We start from the raw sequence: 22,173 nt of genomic DNA, 5'->3' as shown, positions 1-22,173 counted from the left end.
AATAAATACAGGCCAGGCATGGTGGCTCACACCTGTAATCCCAGCACTTCAGGAGGCCGAGGCGAGAGGCCAAAGTTTGAGACCAGACTGGGCAACATAGCAAGACCCCATCTCTACAAAAAAGAAAAAGAAAATAAATACATAATATGTCACATTATGTGATAACTGCTATGGAGGAAGATAAAGTGAAGTAAGGGGAATAGGATCTGGTGCTGTGTCGGACGGGAAGGGAAGACGTTGCCAATAAGGGGGCATTCAATCAGAGACCAGGAGGAGCTGAAGGAGCGAACCATGTGTTCATGGGGTGAGGAGTATTCTAGCAGAGGGAACGGCAAGTGCAGAGCCCCTGAGGTGGGAATGCGCTCTGCATGGTCGAGGAACAGCAAGGCAGTGGTTGTGGCTGGAGCTGAGTGAAGAGGGGAGAAGGGCCGGGACCGGCTAGAGGGCTTGGGGCTGGGCACATGTGAGGCTTGCAGGTGTGGAAGATCTTTGGCTTGAATGCTGAAGAACTTAGGAAACCACTGGAGGATTTTTGACCTGAGAACTGCCACGTTCTGACTTTTATTGAAACAGAATCTCTCTGGCTACTGACTATAGGGATTAAAGTATAGAAACAGGCCAGAGACAAAGGTGATTCAGAACAGGATGGCAGTTTATAGAGCGGGTAAAAAGTGATCAGTTTCTATTTCTGGACCTATCTTGAAAACAGAACCAACAGAGTTATGAGACAAAAAGGGGAGTCAAAGCCAACTCCAGGATTTTTACAACTGGAAGAGTGATGGATTTTTCTATTTGTTACTGAGGTGGGAAGAGTGGATTAAGTCTAGCTTGGGACGTGCCAAAAACAAGATGCTTACTAGCTATCCAAGAGGAGGTGTTTCATAGCCCATTGCATATATGAGTCTGAAATTCAAGAGGGGTTTGGAATACAGACATACAGCAGGCCCTGACGGTGTCTTGCCAGTCTCTATTTGGCACACCTGGCAGTCGCCTTCCGCTTGACAGATTGCTTCCATACCTGCTGTTGCAGACAGATGGTTAAGGAAGCCTCCATGATTCCTGCCTCTGGGTGTTCTCATTTTTGAGTGATGCTTTCCTCATAAGTGTGGGACCTGTGATGCAAATGGAAGAAAGGTGGTAAGACATATGTGATTATGTATACATGATTACATGATGACATTCCATAGGAGTGTAGCGCCCATCATGCTAGCCTTTCTTTCTGTTGCTGACTATGCAGAAGCAAGTGGCCATGTTGCGCGGTCCTAAATGGCAAAGAACTGTGGGTGTCCTCTGGGAGCTCAGGGCGATCTCTGGCCACCAACCAACCAACAAATGAAGCTCTCGTCCCATAACTACAAGGAACTGGATGCTGCCAACAATTGTGTGAGTGGAGAAGCAGATCCTGGAGACTTTCCCTGGTCATAGGACAACTCCTGGCTTGTACCCGGAGCACGGCAGAAGTGCGAGGGAGTTCATGTCCCCAGAAGCAACTTTTTACCAATGAGTAATAGGAGTTGGTGGACATATAACCCAGTTTCTTCTATTCTTATTGGGACAAATCTGAGGTGTGCAGTAAAGGCCCAGGACAAATAGCTCAAAGAAACAGAAAGGAGAGAGTCAGAAATAGATGCATACTTGATTATGACAAAGGTGGCACTGAAGCATAGTAGGAAAACAGTGATCACTTCAACCAATGATGTTAATAAGATAGTCACACGGGAAAAAGCAAAACTTGACCTGTACCTCACTGCATATACAAAAATCAATTGCAGGTGGAGTGTAGATCTAAATTTGAAAGGTAAAATAATAAAGATTCTAGACAATTACATAAGAGAATAATGTATTATTTTAAAAAATTTATAAATTGATATATATATCTTATATTGATATATATATCTTATATATCAATATAAGATATATATGATATATATTATGTATATATAAGATATATGATATATACATATATATATATATATGGAATATATACTACCCTGTCACCCAGGCTGGAATACATGATCAGAGCTTACTGCAGCTTTGAATTCCTGGGCTCAAGTGATCCTTCTGCCTTACCCTCCTGAGTAGTTAGGACTACAGGCACATACCACTAAGCTCAGCTAATTAAACAATTTTTTTTTTTTTTTTGTAGAAATTAGCATCTCAGTATGTTGCCCAGGCTGGTCTTGAACTCCAGGCCTTAAGCAATCCTCCCACCTTGGCCTCCCAAAATACTGGGATTACAGGCATGAGCCACTAAGCCAGGCCATAAGAGAATACGTTTATGTCCCTGGGGGCAGGCAAAGATTTCTTAATCAGGAATTGTAAAGCACTAACTATAAAGCATACACTATGATACAGCAGTTTCACTCTGAGATATATGCCTAAGAGAAATGAGTCCATTTGATCAAAAGACACGTACAAAAATGTTTTAGCAGGTTAATTTGTAATAGTTAAAAAATAGAGGCTGGGCGTGGTGGCTCACACCCGTAATCCTAGCACTTTGGGAGGCCGAGGTGGATCTCCTGAGGTCAGGAGTTCAGTTCCAGCCTGGTTAACATGGTGAAACACTGTCTCTACAAAAAAAATTAGCCAGGCACAATGGTGGGTACCTGTAATCCCAACTAATCAGGAGACTGGGGCAAAAGAATCACTTGAACCCAAGAGGCAGAGGTTGCGGTGAGCCGAGATTGTGCCATTGCACTCCAGCCTGGGCAACAAAGCGAGACTCAGTCTCACAAATAACCAAATAAGAAATAAGAAATAAAAAATAGGCTGGGCTCACTCCTGTAATCCCAGCACTTTGGGAGGCCGAGGCGGGAGAATCATTTGAACTTGGGAGGCAGAGGTTGCAGTGAGCCAAGATAGCGCCATTGCACTCCAGCCTGGGTAACAAGAGCAAAATTCCATCTCCCCACAAAAAAAAAAAAATAGAAACAGCTCACATACCCATCAGTAGTAGAATGGATAGGCAAAGCGTGTCCAGTCACACAACGGAACATTATTTGGCCCAGAAAATGAACAAACAGCTGCCTTACACAATACTGATGACTCTCACCAGTCCCATGTTGAGCAAAAGAAGCCCTTGGGGGAAGGGATGCAGAATGGAACATGGAGAACTTCAGCTTTATCTAAGGTGGTGCCCTCATTTTGTAGAAAACTTATGAAACAAAAATGAAAATGGCTAACATTTATTAAGCCTGGGTAATGAGAACACAGGGGCTTGTAGCATTCGTCTTTGCACTTTTGGAGGTATTTGAAAAATATGCAGCCTCCTCCAAAGGCAGAAACAAGCTAAAGCATGATACATGAGCAGAAGTAACATGGATGTCCTCAAGAAAGCCCAATTATTTTCTCTACTTAAGCCCCTACATTTTTGTTTGTTTATTTGAGACAGAGTCTCACTCTGCTGCCCAGGCTGAAGTGTAGTGGCACAATCTCGGCTCACTGCAACCTCTGCTTCCTGGGTTCAAGAGATTCTCCTGCCTCAGCTTCCTGAGTAGCTGGGATTACAGGCACGCACCACCATGCCCAGCTGATTTTTGTATTTTTAGTAGAGGCAGGGTTTCACCTTGTTGGTCAGAGTGGTCTCGAACTCCTGACCTCATGATCCACCTGCCTCAGCCTACCAAAGTGCTGGGATTACAGGTGTGAGTCACCGCGCCTGGCTAAAGCTCCTAAGTTTTATACCACACAGTTAAATATCCAATTACTATTTTGCTCCATTGATATCTTAATTCTGACTGCCATAACAAAATAGTATAGATTGGGTGGCTTGAACAACGTAAACTTCTTTCTCACAGTTTTGGAGGCTGGGAAGTTCAAGGCCAAAGTGCCAGTAAGGCAGGTTTTATTCTGAGGCCTCTTTTCTTGGCTTGTTGGCAGCCGCCTTCTCACTGTGTGTTCACGTGACCTCTTCTTTGTGTGCTTACACGTGGAGAGAGCAAGACTTGCTCTGATTTCTCTTCCTTTTTTTGTTTTTTTTTTTTTCTTTTGAGATGGAGTTTTGCTCTTGTTGCCCAGGCTGGGGTGCAATGGCGTGATCTCAGCTCACTGCAACCTCGGCCTCCCAGGTTCAAGAGATTCTCCTGCCTCAGCATCCCAAGTAGCTGGGATTATAGGCATCCTCCACCTTGTCCAGCTAATTTTTTCGTATTTTTAGTAGAGATGGGGTTTCGCCATGTTGGCCAGGCTGGTCTTGAACTCCTGACCTCAGGTGATCCACCTGTCTCGGCCTCCCAAAGTGCTGAGATTACAGGCATGAGCCACTGTACCTGGCCTGATTTCTCTTCTTACAAGGGCCCTAATCCCCTGTGAGGACCCATTCTCATGACCTCATCAAAGGCCCCATCTCCAAATACTATCACACTTAATATTATCACACATGACCTTACCTCCCAAAGGCCCCATCTCCAAATACTATCACACTGGGGGTCAAGGCTTTAATATGTGAATTTGCTAGGGGGACACAGTCGATCCATAACAATTGGCTAATTGCTTCATGCATATTATTCTTGCTACCTAAACTACACTGTAAATTCAGATCACAGACTGAGTAACATGACTCCAGCATTTCCCCTGGTGCTTGAGTAATTTATAGATTAATTGTCAGAAGTAAATTTGGTAATCTCAGACAAGACATGTAACACTCCCTGCCACATTTTGCCCATTTGTGTAAATTCTTTCCTGTGTACTTTTATATGCATTCCTTATTTCCCTAAGGTTTTGCTATAATAGGCCTCAATAAATATTTATTGAGCAAATAAATGAATTTTAGGGGAGATCCATATACAGAATCACATATTTTCCCCATCTGGCAGATGCAAGAAATTTTAAGCTGCATCTTTTCTCTTGGCTGGTCAACCTGGCAAAATGCCAATATCTCCACAGATGTAACACTTTAAAGTGTTATTGGCCATACACACTTTAGTGTGAATAAAGAAACTGAAGCCAATACCTGATAGAAGCAGTTCTGAGCTCTAGAAGTCTAAGGGAGGACAATTGTGAGGGACCAGAGGGTAGGCTTGAAGGCACCAAAGAATAATAATAGCTCCTTTGCAATTTTGCCTAAAGCTCCAGAATATTAGTAAGCAAAATAATAAGAGTCAGATTTACTCTTGCTGTTTGTATTATTTCATGGTACTGATCTGAAAAACAGTCCGTTATCACTAAAGCTCTTTTTACCTCCTTACTCTTAGTTCCCTCATAACATTTATCCTGTGCCTATGTGATGTACTGTAAAAGTGCCTGGCCCCATTCCCCTCTGTATTCAGCCTTTTGAGGGCCAGGGCCAGGAGCCTCCAGGCAGAAAGGAGGTAGAGCCAGAGAGCCCCTGAGGTTGCAAGATGAACCTCTGCTGAATCCCTAGAGAAGCTTGCACTGGAGGTGGTGGTAATAACACAGGCATCTGTCAGGCCCTTGCCATCTCCACCGGCAGCAATCCCTGGCAGCAGCACAGGCCTAACCGTGGGGCCCTGGGTTGCGCACTATCTGGATAATGCAGGACTGCCAAGGGCCTGGAGAAGTAAGGGCCTCTCTTAATGCAAGTGGCTTCAGTAATGTGGACAAGAAGCATGAAATCACAGGATCCCCATGACTGGTATATAGTTGAGAAACTCACTTATAAAAAAGATGCCCCCCAAAGGACATGAACAGACACATTAGTTACTAAAGAAGGCATACATGCTGCCATCAAGCATATGAAAAAATGCTCAACATCACTGTCATTAGAGAAAAACAAATCAACACCACAATGAGATACCATCTCACCCCTGTTGGAATGTCAGGTTTTTATTAAAAAGTCAAAGAATAACAGATGCTGGCAAGGTTGAGGAGAAAAGCAAACGTTTATACACTGTTGGTGGAAGTGCAAATTAGTTCAGCCATTGTGGAAAGCAGTGTGGTGATTCCTCAAAGAGCTAAAAACAAAACTACCATTCAATCTAGCAATCCCATTCATTACTGGGTATATACCCAAAGGAATAGAAATCATTCTGCCATAAAGACATATGCACACAAATGTTTGCTGTAGCACTATTTATAATAGCTAAGACATAGAATCAACCTAAATGCCTATCAATGACAGATTGGATAAAGAAAATGTGGTACGTATGCACACACCATGGAATACTATGCAGCTATAAAGAAGGAGATCAGGTCTTTTGCAGGAACATGGATGGAGCTGGAGGCCATTATCCTTAGTAAACTGATGTAGAAACAGAAAACCAAATACCACATGTTCTCACTTACACGTGGGAGCTAAATGATGAGAACACATGGACACATAGAGAGGAACAACACACACTGGGGCATATTTGAGGGTGGAGCCTGGAGGGAGGGAGAGGATCAGAAAAAGTAACTTTGATACTAAGCTCAATACCTGGGTGATGAACCAACCAGTACAGCAAACCCTCGTGACACAAGTTTACCTACGAAACAAGCCTGCACGTGTATCCTCAAACCTAAAATAAAAAAGTTTAAGAAATTAAAAACAAACAAGATGCCCCCAAGGACGTGGATTCTGTGGCTCCCCCTCACACTTTAAAGGATTCAGGAATTATAAATATCAGTTACCTTCTCTGTTAATCAAGAGATTATTCATATTCTGATCTTAAATTATTTAACCTGAATCTAATCGTGAGGAATGAGGAAACAATCAGGCAAATCAAAATTGAAGGATGTTCTACAAACCAACCAGCCTGGCCACCCCAGCTAGTCACGGTCAGGGGATGGGACCATGATAATTCTCTTAGAAGATGGAAATTATCTTGAGCTGTGGTCAGGTCACCTTCCCCTTAGCTGGGGAAAGCTGGGCCCCTAAATAAAATTGAGGCCCTGTTTGGCAGGGAGAAGGGGCTGCCACCAGTACAGTCAGCAACAGAAGGGCTGGGTCTAAGTCTGAATGGTGACATATTTGGGCAGGTGGAAAAGGAGGGAGGAAGTTAGGGGAAGCTTTGTAAACAAGAATCCAAGGTGGCACGCAAGAATAGAAATTTATTCTACTGGGTTTGCATTCTTTACGTCATGAAGGACAAGGTCTAACAGAGTGTAAAAATAGAAACAAGTACACGTAGAGCTTGCAGGCTTGGTGGCTCATGCCTGCAATCCCAGCACTTTGGGAAGCCAAGGTAGGAGGATTGCTTGAAAGTTCAAGACCAGCCTGGGCAACAAAGTGAGAGTCCATCTCTACACAAAATCAAAAAGTTAGCTGGATGTGGTGGTCTATGCCAATGGACCTGTAGTCCCAGCTACACAAAAGGCTGAGGCAGAAGGATCACTTGAGTCCAGGAGTTCGAGACCAGCCTGTGCAACACAGTGAGGCCCCATCTCAGAAAAATGAAGGAAGGAAGGGAGGAAGGAAGGAAGGAAGGAAGGAAAAGGCAGGAAGGAAAAAAAAGTATAGTGCTTGGTGTCCAGTGAAACTAGTGAGATGATGGGCTGGACTAGAACTTATGACAGAAGTCACAGGCATGGAGGATAAATGGAAGAGACAGCTTGGAAAGCCTTGATGAGCAAGGAGAGTTCTTCTAACCAAATCCAAGGATATAGGACAGCCACCGTGGGTCCCTTGGCAGTAGCGCAGTGAGTAGAGACCATTATTTTAAGAAATGCCAGTCTGAATTGAGCCAGCAATTTAAATATTTTTAAAAGTTCAAATACTGTTTTAATTTAATTCCTTTTCTCTGCCAGCCCAGGGCACAGAACCCGGAGATGTAGCCATTTCTCTTTAAAAGTATTACTGCCAAGTGAAGCAGGCCTGCCAGAGACTGCGACCTGTAATGTAGAAGAAACTAGCACATGCATTCTAGATTGTTCCAGTGGAATGTAGCGTCTACTTGAATTTTGCTAGAGCAACGCCAAGTTTTTTCTCTTTCAGTGAGTTTGAGTTCCTATGGGCTAGAGAAATCGTTTTTCAACTCCTAAGCATAATACCATCACCATGGAACCAGCGGGAGTTAAGCTTCACCTCTCCCGTTCCTCTCTTTTAAAACTGTTTTGCCACAATTTACCTCCCACGGGACACTTTGCCCTGTGAGCCACCCAGAGATGCTAAGCCCAAGTCCAAGTAGCGCTGCCCTGTGCCCTTTCTCAGGACTGCAGGCCATGAGCCACCCACCTCTCAGCCTTGCCCATGACTCATTAGCCACCAGGACTTAGTTTAGGGCTAAATTCAGCTCCTATTGCAACCCTCGGGCTGCCAGGGCAGAAACAAAGTTTGAAGGATGTTGTGTCCAAACAATTTGCTCCGCAGAGCAGATTAATTTCATCCTGGCAAAATCCATGCACTTAATAATTATCTAGACTGGGGGAAAAGTACCAGTAAATCAATTGCCACACAAAATACAATTTAAAGAATAGAGCACAAAGAGAAGAAATCTGGGAGTGTTCTCCCAGCTATTCCAAACCAGATTCACTTACAAAGACCTTCCATTCTGTGTCTTCGCCCTAACTTGGCTTGTAGGCTCCAGAACCCTATTTGCACCTTCACCTTCAAAGCCTCTTTTTTTGCCCATCAGCACGGGGGTACCAACCCCTTGTGAGTCAGCCCCCTGCTGACACTCCCCTACCCACACCTACCCCATACAGCAAACACACACAGGAAATCTCTTGCAAGTCCCCAAAGGCCCCATGCTCTCCTGGGCCTCTGTGCCTTTGTACATGCTGCTGCTCCCTCTGCCTGGTGCCTTCCTGCCTGGCTCACTGAATCATCCTTCAGAACGCAGTTCAGGGAGCATGTCTGTATGACATCCCTGACCATCATGCTGGCTGAACTGCTTGTCTATGCCTTGCCATAGTCCACCCCCTCCACCCCGCTGCCAAACCGTGGCTCTGTCTGATGAGTGTGTTGATCTGCTCTAGCTTCACACTAGATTTAGTGGGGCTCTGTCTGGGTCTTTTCATCCTTGTACCCCTAGCTCAGGCCTTTGTTGTCTATTCCAGGACTTCTTCCCTTACTTTATAGGGAAGCCCAGTGTTTCCAGCTTTCACTGCCCCTCATTAGCAATAGTTTGGAGACCCCCCTCCCAGAAAACTAGTGGGGGCAGGTGAACTCAGCACACGACCTGGGGGCACATCCTGAACCCTCAGCCCATAGCTTGGAGCAAGTCCCAGCACATCCAGAAGATTCTGTGGAGCTTCTTTTTTCAAACACTCTTCTTAGTAGATAGGCATGTCTAAAAATAAGTAAACAAACTGGGAAGTATTGCAAAATATTCTATCTCAACAAGCATAACTGAATGATCTTGCCTTGGCAGAGGCGTGAGGACCTCCTAACCCCATCTCTGTGGGTCTGTTGGCATGTTTACACCCAGCAGCCCTTAGCCTTAGTGCTGGGAGATTATTTGAGCCAGTTTGGGGATCCGGGTACCCACATGCCAAGCAATTCTCCAGCAGACACCAGCTGGGTGTCCTCTAATTCAGTTGAATTCTGACGTTGTCTACCTGGTGATAGCACAGATCCCACTGATTAAGGGCTCGGTCCCACAAGTTTGCCCCTACCCCCAACTTCAGATGCCCATCACAAGCCCCAGGTTGTGACTTGTGCTCCTGACCACCAGCTATAAATTGGGGTTCCCACAATGCCCTTCTTGGGTTTGATTTATTTGCCAGAGTGGTAAACAGAATTCAGGGAAATACTTATGTTTATACATTTTTTATAAAGGATATCACGAAGGATACAGACGAACAGCCAGACGGAGGAGACGAACAGGGTGAGGTATATGGGAAGGGGCACACAGTTCCCATGCCCTTTCCGAGCATGCCCTCCAGGTACCGTCAGACATGTTTTGTGGTCCAAAAGCTCATCCAAGCCCTGTCCTTTTTTTTTTCCCCCATGGGGGAGTCATTATATAGACATAACTGATTAAATTATTGGCCATCAGTGATCACCTGAACCTTCAGTCGCTCTCTCCAAACTGGACATAGGGGGCTGGAGCTGAAAATCCCAATCCCCTAATCATGCCTTGGCCTTTTGGTGACCAGCTTCCATCCCAAAGCTATCTAGGAGCTCCCAGTCACCAGTCATCTTATTTGCATACAAAAAGACATTTATCTCTTTGGAGATTCTAAAGGTTTTAGGAGCCAGGTGTCAGGAACCAGTGGCAGAGACCAAATATATATTATTTATTATATGACAATATCACAATAGGGTTCCCCAAATTACATAAACTTCAAGCCCCACAAATCCTGGATTGACCCCTGCTTCTACATACCCCTTTAATGGACCTGTGTGAGAATGTCTAATGGACCTATGCCCCTGAGTAGACACTTAATTTGATTACCTAGTGTCCCAACCTGTGCCCTCACCAGCAGCAGGAAAATCTTATTCCCATACCTCTGCTAGCATTGGCATTCTCCAGATTTCTAAACACAGTCTTAAGTGAGGGTAAATTGTCTGAGTATGTCACCCATTTTTCTTTTGGGATACTATCAGGAGTTCTTCGTATATTCTAGATATGCATCCTTTGTCATTTTTAGACCTCATAATCTCTTCCCAATCTGTCATCATCTCCTCAGTTCACCTGTGACGTCACTTGTTCACAGAAATCCTTAATTTTGACGTAATCCAATCTATCGATTTGCCTTGTGGCTTGTACTTTAAAGTCTTGTTTAAGGAGTTCTTTACCCCTTCCAGGTTGTAATCCTTTTCTCCTGTTAACTTTATGATCTTATCTTTCATATTTAGGTCTCTCATCTGTTAGAAATCTCCTTTGTATGTGGGGTTAGAATGAGGATCCAACTTTAATTTTCTCTATCCTTTATTTCTCTGCCTATTTTTCCATCACCGTCTACTAAACAATCCATCCACCCCCTAATTAAACTGTGGAGCCAACTCGACATTGTATGAAATTCACAGGTAAACGCAGAGCTACCTGTGAACTATCTATTCTGCTCCACTTCCATGTTCAAAACAACTTTGTAGGATGTCTTGCTATCTGGTGGCCAATTTTCCCTCTTTATTATACCATTTGATTTAGCTCCCTGTGTAACTTATTTTTTCCTATACATTTATTTATTTTTAAAATATGAAATGCTTCACAAAATTTGCATGTCATTTTTGCACAGAGGCCATGCTAATCTTCTCCATATTTTTCCAATTTTAGTATAGGTGTACCACAGTGAGAACCCCTATGCATTTTAGATTAAGTACATCAAGTATCTATAAAAAAAATTACAGCTAGGATTTTAACTGTGATTGCACTGGATTTGTAAGTTAATTTGGGGATATTTGACATCTTTATAATTTAAGTCATGTAATCTAAGACCTGGCATGTCTGAGGAGAGAGAATTGCAAGACAAGATTAAAACAGGTATTAATGAATGTCTTGGAGAGGGTCCCAAATCCTGTCCTCATCATTGGCCTTGCTTGAGTTTGGGAGGGTGGGCAATAAAAACCCATTTTAGTCAAAGACGAACTGAGTGCAGAGGGAACTATGGTTTGCTTCCCTGGGTGTGAGCCAGAGGCTCTGAAAGTATGTAAGAGAAGCCCCCACCTGGCAAGGACCGAGTGAGAGACCAAGGAAGTCAGTGTCTCAGAAGCCCCCCCAATACCCAGCAGGAGGAAAAGAAAGTACCCAAGCATGCCCAAGCGTGCCCAAGCGTGCCCAAGCAGCCAAGCACCACAGGCTTGCAGAGCCAAAGGAACCTGAGAATGTGTGGGCCTGGTGACGTGAGGCCATGGTGAATTTGGACACAAGTGGTAGATGCCAGGGCATGACTAAGAGGACAAGGCGTGCCAAGTTTCGGCTGAGTCAATGCCAATGGAAGGCAGAGAATAGTGTGAGCCAGAAACTCCCTCTCACCAGCACCTGGGTGCTGCAGTGCCCTCTCTCTCTGCATAGGAACTGCGACAGCCTTCAGGGAGAAGATGTCCTGGGAGGAGGGGAAAGATCCAGAAATTGACTATTGAGTCACAGAGTCTGAGTTTTAAAGCAAAAGTTATCTCGAATTGATAGGTTCAGTTTTAAGGAAATAAAGTCCCATTTTATTTTTACCCCTGAGATACTGAACTATGGTGGTTATATAAATTTCATATCCACTATACAACTTTTAGTTGCTGCAGACTGGATTTCAGTAGTAGAATAAAATCTATTGAGGAGGCACTTAGAGAATTAAATAAATATGACATAACTACAATGAGGCAGGAAGAAATTGAGGTATAGGCCGGGCGCAGTGACTCACACCTGTAATCCCAGAACTTTGGGAGGCCGAGGCAGGTGGATCACTTGAGGTCAGGAGTTCAAGACCAGCCTGGCCAACATGGTGGAACCCCATCTCGACTAAAAATACAAACATTAGCAGGGCATGGTGGCAGGCGCCTGTAATCCCAGCTACTAGGGAGGCTAAGGCAGGAGAATGGCTTGAACCCGGGAGGTAGAGGTTGCGGTGAGCTGAGATTGTGCCACTGCACTCCAGCCAAGGCAACAGAGTGGGACTCTGTCTCAAAAAATAAATAAATTAAAAAAAGAAAAAGAAATTGAGGCCTAAAGAAACCAAAAGTTTTGCTTTTCGTGAAAGTGAATTAATGGCAGACAAATGTAGATGATTTTATTATTTCCAGGCCTCACTGGTTCTAAACTTGAACAAATACTTTGAGGGGATTGTGAAATAATCCTCCTGAGGCCACAGCCCTACTCACAGAGCTCTTCTAGGTCACAGAAGCTGACCTGAAGAAAGGGGAGTACTTCAGTGCGGCTACCTCTCTCCAAAGTAACGTCATCGCCATGTAAGAAGTGTCCAGTGCACAGCGGCTGGTTGGGTTTCCTGCTGTTGCCTGGTGACACCCTGTTTCATACAGAATGTGCAGTCCCTTGGGAGGTCAGTCATCCTGCAGCTGATCTGAGAAGGCCCCTGGTCCAGTGGGAAGAGATGGATGTAGCTTTTATTTTAAGAGAGAGGGTCTTGCTATGTTGCCCAGGCTGGTTTTATACTCCTGGACCTCCCAAAGCCTTGGGATTACAGGCGTGAGCCACAATACCTAGCCTTCTGTGGCTTTTAAATATCCCTTATTTGTGGATTAAAATGTTCTCTAAAGAAAGGTGGATTCTGCTTCTAAGATGCACTCCATTTTAGTTCTGGCATTGGAGAGTTCAGAGTTTTTATGTATACAACCCTCCCCATACCTCTAGCATGAATAGACAGTAAGTACCCTCTCTCCTACCCCTCACCAGTTCTAGGGAGCCCAGCGGAGTGGAGGCAGGCCACTTCTCCTCTGAGGACAGCCTCCTCCACACCGTGCAGTCTTTGGGCATCAGCTGCTGCCCCTGCTGTACCAGCTAAGGGGACCCTGTCTTGCCATGGTCTCTGGTTACAGAGTCCAGGCAGATCTCTCCTTCCAACTCATCCTTCTCTGAATCTGCTGGCCAGCCATCAGCCGCTTCTCTCCTTTGAAATGGAGGCTCAGGAACTTTGACTCTTTGTCCTTATCATCTGTAGGGGCCTGTCACAGAGCTGGCTCCAGGGCCTTCTGTCCAGGCCCCTCAGCCACCGGCCACCGTTGCTCTGCTGCTTTGGTACCCTGGGGCACATGAAGCTTCACTAGGGCTCACAGTCACTCCAGCACTCACCGTGGGAAGGGAGTCCCCCCATGTTGATCTGAGGCATCTATTCTACAGCCAGTTCCCCCAGCACTCAGCTAGGGTAGGAAGCAGGGACCCCAAACCTGCATCCATGTTCCCATCCTCTGATTTGATACAGCTCACAAGGCAAGAATGGTTTTTACATTTTTAAATGGCAGAAAAGAAGAACAATAGTTTGGGACACATGAAAATTATATAAAATTCAAATTTCTGCATCCGTAGAATTATTGGAACATAATCATATTCATTCCTTCACATACTGTCTATGGCTGTTTTTGTGCGACCATAGTACAATGGAATATTTGCAATGGAGACTGTGAGGCCCACAAAACCTGAAATATTTACCATCCGGCCCTTTGCAGTGAAGGTTTGGTGACCAACCCCTGGCCTAGGCTGACCTCTCTCTCTCCTGATAGCTGTGTGTAGTCAAAGCTACTAGTGCTCCCAGAAGGGTGGGGGAAAAGCAGATGAGGCAGCTTCTGCCACCAGCCCAGCAGCTGCCAGAGCTGGGGCCGTGGTTTTTATCATTGTTCTTAGGACCAGTACGTAGTCCTCCAATGGTAAATAATTTTCAGTAACTCCAAGTTCAAAAGTTCTCTTCATAACCAAATTGATTTTTAATATATCTTTGGAAGAAAAGGTGACTACTTCCTTGTAATAAATTAACTTTTTAAACAATGTTTTAAAAGAATGAATTGATAAATAACCTCCAAGCAGGAAGATGATCTCAAACCAGTTCTGGTTAATTTTTAGATCAATCAGACAATTAGAACCACAAACTCAGGTATTAAAAACACTGAGGACAATTCATATAGGAAAATAATTTTGAGCGTGTATGTGTGTGTTGATCAGTTCAACAAACTAGATTGAGAATAGGAGCAGAGAGTTTATCCTCTTGAGGGAGATTTTGAATCTGATGATAGGTTTGTATTGTTTAAAATTAGCAGTCCATCTCTAAACTCATGGAGTAGGAAAAGGCTTGGGGGGATGCTAGGAATGTAGCCATCTTTTTTTCAACTTTGAGAAAGCCAAACCGAAGACATTGCAACATAACAGAAAGTGTATGAACTTGTCTGTTCCTTTGGGCTTTCAAAAATTCATTTCTTCAACATTCATTTACTGAGAACTCATCACTTACTTTTATGATGTATTATATTAGGGGCAAAAAGCTACAAAGATATATGTCACCATCTCTGCACACAGAGAGAATCCAGTAAAGTGGGAGGGTTTTCTCGGAGCAGAAGGAGCAGACTCAGCTAGGTTAGCTCAGGAGGGAGATGTTTTGTAAGAATAAATGTGGAACAGTAATGGAGTTGGTCTTCCACAGAAGGCAGAAAGAAGCATTGGAAGGCACAGGCCTCACAGCCCTGGGACTGGGGAGCTGCTCTGGCTTCAGGAGACTCCAGGGCTCTGTGGCAGGAGTTGGGGGGCTGTGCCCACTGGCCTTGCTCAGTCTCCTCTGAGCTGCTTCCTTCCCTTGGCCTGAAACTCTTCTCTCCACCCTCACTACGCTTGCCCATAGTTTCAATATTTTGTAACCAGGGCTTCTTACAACCTCTTGTAGCTCCAATTCTCATATTTTTGTTTCAAAGCATCCTACCAAGTCTTTTTTTTTTTCTTGACCTTTCTTTGTTTAAATTTCCAAGGAAGAAATGATGTTTACCAAGCTTTTATGTGTGCGTCAGGTCATGAGAAAAGTTGCGGGCCAACTTACTGATTGGCTGTCTTTTTGTTAGGTGTCAACCCTGAACCAATCTGCTCTAGGGACAGGGTCATACAGGGCAAAGTAGACTCACTTAGAGCTGCTCCTTTGGGTTGTTTCTAGCAGGGTTAGTGGGAATGACAAATAATGTGAATAATTTGTTTACCATGGAAAGAAATACATATAAAATTAGCTTTATGCTATGATAATACTATGAGCCAAATTCACTGGGCCAGCATGGCTGCACAGATGGTAGGGAAAGAAGAGAAACCATAACCAGGTATGATTAGGGCTGGGGGAATCTCTTGTCAACAGGGCTTGCTCTTCTTCCATGGGTAGCCAGGAGGGCAACACCCAGGAGAGTTAGTAGCTTCAGGCTGAGTATTGTATCCAAGGGGTTTCCTGGCAGTCAGCCATCAGGAAGGCATTTTAAGAATTAAAGAAAGAGGAGAGAAACACGAAGGGTGGCTCGACAGTTAACAGATTTATTTTGAACCTAGGAGAGACTTCTGACCAAGTTAGGTCAGAGCCATACTCTTTAATAGACTAAGAGTGTTTAAGGATTCAGGGTGGGAGAGTTGATCAGAGGCTTGGACTGCTTCTATGTCTCTTTGTTGTGCTTATCTGGGAGGGAGAGTGGTGTGTCTGTTCCCATACATCTTCCTGCAGCTGCAGGCATGTCTCCCGAGTCTGCTTTGAGCTCCCCTGTTTTAGTGCACCTGAAGGGAAAGGAATGTGCTTATTAAGGCCCACTGTTTTACTGGGGTGAAGTTTGGCAGCTACCCAAGAGACTTTCCCCCCACCTCCCTCTGTGCCCAAGCTGTCTTATCTGTGTTTTACTGTCTGCTCTTTCTGGCTGCTTGTAGTTAGAAGAGAAGTGATTTCCTTGAAATGCATAAGGCTAGAAAGGGAGCTGGAACTTAAAGTGGCTGTGTTTTTCCGAGATGACAGTGCTCCTGTCACGCATAGTTCAGGGTGGTAGTTTCTCCAAGAGCCAGTGATTGATTGTACTGAGGGCAGGTTCCAGTCTGACAAGGAAGAGCAACCAAAGTTAGGCAGGATCTTCAAGTTGTCTGAAGTTTGGAGAAAACCACTAATCCCAGTGCGAAACTGGAGGGCTAAGCAGACACCAGAAATAGAGGCTCAGTCTTATAGAACGTGTGTGGTGTGTGGGTGTGTGTATGTGGGGGGATGTGTGTGCATGTGTGAATAGGGGAAAACGCTGACACAACTCTGAGGACACATATCAGTCACAACAACACAAAAGATTCCTAGTGGAATAACCAGAGACCTCACCTGCAACATGGCTAAGAGGCTAGAGAAGACAGAAACTCAGAGGAGAGAGTAAGGATTCAGGGCGGTCATCACAGATGACTCTTCAGCTGACCTTGACATATGTATTTATCAGAAACAAAGGGAGGGAGGTGAGGAACCTCAGTCAGTGGAACCAAAATGTTCTGGGCTCATCTGATATCTTCTCCCTTGGGCCTGAAATCACCTACATAGCCAAGGAGGTTGTAAGAGAACCCAGATGGTAAATTACTCCCAGTTACAGCCCACAGACTGAGGTCCACATGCAGAAGCCAGCTAGTAGACTGAATCTCCCTGAGTGTTGGTAAGAACATGTGAAGAAAAGAACCCTGCAGGGTTAAGTCACCCTCTTCTCCATTTTCAAGGAGCAGGGTGTCATGGGCCTTTTTAATCACTCTTCAAAGGTCTGAGCTGCTTCTGTTGCTTCCTTTAGTTCACCATGAAAAAATGTATTTAGGTGGTCACCCCAAGTACTTTAACTGTCTTTATCTGGAGTCAACCGCAGAATATTGGCTAACAAAATAAGTGATAAAAATGGCTTCTCATTGGTAAAATTAGCGGTCAGTTAATTAACATGAAGGAAGTGAGAAATGGGCTTTTACTACTGAACCTAACGGTCTTCAAGACAAGTGAACTGGGGAAAGCGTTAGGGACAATCTCTACTCTTACATAAGCTGGGTGTAAGATTTTGGCCAGCCCTTCACTCGTCATCTTTCTAAATGGCATTAGAAATGTGATTCTGACCTTGTCCTGTGTTCAGCTATGAATTCAGACAATTCGGTTACCTGGTGCAATTAAAATCTGGTCTTTAGAATACTGTCCTGTCACTCTTAAGAGACCCTTTCATATAGAGTATGGACAGAGCACCGAAAAGGTCAGAGGGCTGGAAATTTGCCAAGCTTACAAAACCAGCTGCATGAACTATTTAGGATCTTCTTACTAATAAATATGTATGTGCGCCAGCATTTGGGCTGAGATCCGCTTTTATTATAACATGATAGGAAGTAGGGTTATGAGGAGATGAGGCTAATCAGATCTCACTACTTCTTGGCCAGGCATAGGCAACCTTAATGATGCAGAAAAGGGATTTCTATAGAGGCCAGGCAGCATGATTCATTTGTCCACTTGGCAAGTGTTTCTCCCATAACTTCTGTGTGCCAGGCTTGTGCTGCTATGCACCACACTGAGGGCACGGTGTTGCATAGGGCAGACATGCGCCCCTCCCTCAAGCAGCTTACAGACCAGGAGACAAGTGATCAAGCAAGTAATAACAACCAGTGGTGAGTAATATGGTTGGGAAAGGCAGAGAAGCAGGGACACAGAGCAGACAGAATATCTGTGGGTGGGAGGCTGACACAGTGCCTCTTTTCTGCTAAAAAAATTCAAGTGCTAGAACCTATCTCATACACCACTGGACAAATGCCTAAAGGCCACTGGTGGGCCTGACCCTATTACAGAATTTATAGCTCAAGGACATTTTGTGGTCCTATGGTCATCCTCTTCCCATCAGCTTGGAGTCACGTGGACACCTGGTCCCCTCCTATTTTTATCCCAGAGGGCACTGAGTTTCAAATACACACATTGCAGTTGGCAGATTTTATCCCCAGAGGCCAAAGCACGAAGAGGCTCCGTGACTTGCCCAAGGGCATTTATTGAGTCAACAGTAGAAATGCGAAGAAAACTCAGTCACCTGACACTGGGGCCAGCTCCCCTTCCCTTGACACATCACCTAAGGGGGAAAATAATCTTCTGAAGTATCAAATAACTCTGGTCTTTTGATGAGTGAGCAGGCTGGTGAGCAAATAATGAGAAAAGTGAGTGTTGAATTTCCCTTGACATAACCCCTTTGGAAAATGCAGCAGCAGATGCAAGAAGAACGTGACTTATGTTGTAATGAAAGCAAAAATATTTTCAAATAGCTTCAGAGGGCTAATAAACAGAAGGGCTGGCTATGTGTGTCAGCCTAAAGGAGAGCAGAGAAAAAGAGTCAAACGTATAAGATCCTAGGATTCTCAGCCAGGCAAGACGACTGCTCACAATACACAGCTTTTATATAGGGAATGAGTGTCTTTTTTCATCCTCTTAGTTATGGAAGCAAAAGAGAAAGGCACTTTTTAAACACAGATCACTTAAGAGTAGTCTCACTTGAGACCATGGAAAGCTAGTGATGCGTGCTGATAAAATCACTGGTGCTGGATTCTTGTTGAGATGAGAAGACAATGCCTTTGGGGGTAGAGAGTTGTGAGTCACTCCCTCTGTGCTGAAGAAAGGGACTCAGGAGAGGCCTGGCCTGAGTGCTGTGAATCCACGGACCCCTCAGTCACACTAAATATCTATGAGAACCATCAAGGAATGGGCTTCTACATTTCAGATTGTGTATTTGGAAAGGAATGAAATTTCTTACAGAAGTTTATCTTTATTTTCTATGAGGTAGAATTTCTAGAGGTTTCTTTAAAAATTGTGGCTTCCTTGGCCTTAAAGAGTGACAATACCTTTTCCCTCAGCATAATTCTGCCCCGCCCTAAAACAGCACTGTGTCTGGTTCCCAGCCCTTCTTGGCCCGAATGGCAGCACCAACAATTATGTTTCTCCAGTCTTCCTTTAATAAAACAAAAAAACATTGAAATGGGTTTCTGTGATGGTTAATTTTATGTGTCGATTCGATTGGGCCAAGGGTTTGCCCCAGACAGCTGGTAAAACATTATTTCTGGGTGTGTCATGAGGCTGTTGAATTGGTAGCTGCATAAAGAACACCTGCCTCACCAATGTGGGTGAGCACCATCCAATCCATGGAGAACCCAAGTAGCGTCAAAAGGCAGAGGAAGGGTGAATGTGCTCTCTTCTTGAGCTGGGGCATCTATCTTCTGGCCTCAGACATCAGGCTTATGTATATCTATCAGGCCTATATATTATATCTCTCTATATATCCTATATATATTTATATACACACTATATATATACAGAGAGATACAGGCTATATATAGAGATATATATACACACATATACAGATATAGATATATAGAGAGATAGGGTATATGTGTATATATATAGGATATATACATCCATATAGATCTATAGATCAATAGGATATATAGATACATATATACCTGATATCTATATATGGGATATATACACCTATATATCCTATATTTATATATAGGATCCAATATATAAATCTATATATCCTATTGCTTCTATTTCTCTTGAAAGCCCTAATACAGCTTCTTTAGTATCTTTCTGTTTAAAAACGAAAAAGAGGATGGCAAGGAAAAGATTTTCCTTCAACATTTAGTTCATTTGTAGGATTCTGTTTACTGAAACGTTTCTACGGGCTTCATTTTATAAATACAACCATATACAATCTACCCGTGTTATTAGACACATAACATCCACACTGCCTGGCAATTTAAGATTAGAAAGCTCAGATCTGGTTGGCCTCGGTGTGCCCATTTGACTCCGTTTTTCTTTCCTCATCTGCAAGGTATTCAAGATTATTATATCAATAGATTGATTGTACTGGGAAAGAAGAGGGGACGTCACTAAAGTTGGACATCAATACATTTTCCTAGCTCTTCAAAGGTTTGTAACATGGAAACAAATCTCTCTAGACCGAACTACACAAGAAGCCAATTCCCTTCATATGAAAAGGGTTCCACTTGACAGGACAAATCCTTTGATTTTTCTGCAAGGAAATTCTAAGAAAGAACCTGGAAGCTTGTTTACAGAGACTAGAGAAGAATAAGCTCCGTGGAGAGCTCTTTCCTGAGACCTGAACACCCAACTGTCTGCTGGACATCATCTTCTTAGACACCCCCAAATTCAACATGTCTAAAACAGAACCTATCGTCTCTTCTCCCCACCCCTCCAATCCTGCTCCACTGAAGTTGCTGTCTCACTGATGCCACCATCTTCCACCCAGGCGTCCAAGCTAGAAACCAAGGACCCCTCTGTGAGGCCTTTCTCTCGCATCCTCTCCACTATCCAGTGAGTTACTAAGTCCTGTTACTACTGCCTCCTACATCTCTCCCATATTTACCCACTTCTCTTCATTCTCACTGCCTGCCACTCCCCTGGCGGCGGTTCCGAGCATCTCTCACCTGGATCACTGCACCAGCCTCTTAATGGGGGCCCTACCTCCTGCCTTGCCCTCCATCTGTTCCCTACATGCAGGGAGAGTGATGCTTCTAAGTGCAAATCTGATCCTGTCACTTTTCTGCTGAAGATCCTTCCATAGCTCCCCACTGGGAAAGGTCAAACAATGCTTAGAAAAAAACTTCTTTGTTTGAACTGGTTTATCTCTTTAAAGTCTTGACTAGCCACTCCTACCCCCTCCTACTCCATCCTTGAGCTGTGAAAACTTGGAGGTCCCAGATAAATCTGCCTTGCAGTCTGTCTCCTCTTGGCCTTTGCATATAGAAGCCCCACAGCATGGAACGCTCTCTACTCTCACTCTTCACCTAAAAAACTGCTACTGGCCCTTCAGATCTCACCTTAGAAGCCTCTTCTCAGGTTACATGCTCCCATCGCACAGCCTGTATGTCTCGTTTCAAAGCTCTTGCCTCACTTGGGAAGGCAAATGTCTATTTACTCATTTGGCTGTATTCACTGCTAAAATACATGCTTCTTATATGACATGTTGGAAAAGGCATAACTGTAGTGACAGAAAGCAGATCAGTGATTGCCAATGGCTGGGGGAGGGTAGGAGACTGACAGCAAGCAGCCCAGGCAGACTTTGGGGTGATGTAAACGTTCTCTATCTTGATCGTAGTGGTGGTTATACTACCCTGCGCATTTGCCAAAAATGCATCAAAATTCACACTTAAAATGAGTAAATTTTATTTTATAGAAAGTATACCTCAATAAAGCTGCTTTTAAGAAAAATTAATATATCATCCTCGAGGGCAGGTTTATACTTAGAACCATCCCTGGCTCATAATAAGTGCCTACAATAGGTATTTGTTATACCAATGAATGGATAAACAAATGAATATTATTTCCTTTCACCTACTGTTTTGTACAATTGGCATAAAATTATTTTTTTAAAGATGTGTTTTTAAAGTGTTCATTTATGGCTGGGCGCAGGGGCTTAGGCTTGTAATTCCAACACTTTGGGAGGCCAAGGCAGGTAGATCATGAGGTTAGGAGTTTTAGACCAGCCTGGCCAACACAGTGAAACCCAATCTCTACTAAAAATACCAAAAAAATTGCTGGGCATGGTGGCAGGTGCCTGTAATCTCAGCCACTTGGGAGGCTAAGGCAGGAAAATCACTTGAACCCAGGAAGCGGAGGTTGCAGTGAGCCGAGATCACGCCACTGCACTCCAGCCTGGGCTACAGAGCTAGACTCTGTCTCATTTATGACCTACCTTGGTGTCCCATCAGTGGAATTCAAATTTCTTTCAGTGAAACATGTAAACATAAGACCTGTGCATGTCTTATGGGAGAAAATGGTTCCAGGATGAACTCAGAGGAGGAAACAGCATTACAGTGGCACCAGACAGCCACAGTTTTACTTGCTCTAGTCATGGAGAGGGTGAGAAATAAATGCTTCAGGAGATTAGCTAGCAGCAGTTCTGATGCCTGCTGTAGC

At 44.1% G+C, this 22,173-nt stretch overlaps 1 long non-coding RNA gene and 1 other non-coding gene across 2 annotated transcripts in view; both read right to left on the bottom strand.

Annotated features, from left to right (window-relative positions):
• Positions 1-22,173, bottom strand: part of LOC135268343 (uncharacterized) — an 83,167-nt gene that overhangs the window by 47,342 nt on the left and 13,652 nt on the right. The window contains exon 2 of the long non-coding RNA XR_010336656.1: positions 1,019-1,112. This is a non-coding gene — a long non-coding RNA (uncharacterized LOC135268343). The remainder of the gene's footprint in view (positions 1-1,018; positions 1,113-22,173) is intronic.
• Positions 11,013-11,119, bottom strand: LOC135268525 (U6 spliceosomal RNA). Its single transcript, XR_010336838.1, has one exon. It is a non-coding gene; the product is annotated as a U6 spliceosomal RNA (small nuclear RNA).

The sequence above is a fragment of the Aotus nancymaae genome, unplaced genomic scaffold (assembly GCF_030222135.1).
Source record: "Aotus nancymaae isolate 86718 unplaced genomic scaffold, 86718_ANA_hifiasm-v0.15.2.pri h1tg000040l, whole genome shotgun sequence".
Lineage (NCBI taxonomy): Eukaryota > Metazoa > Chordata > Mammalia > Primates > Aotidae > Aotus > Aotus nancymaae.
Note: the sequence above shows the minus strand (reverse complement) of the source record. Positions and strands in the feature narration are given on the sequence as shown.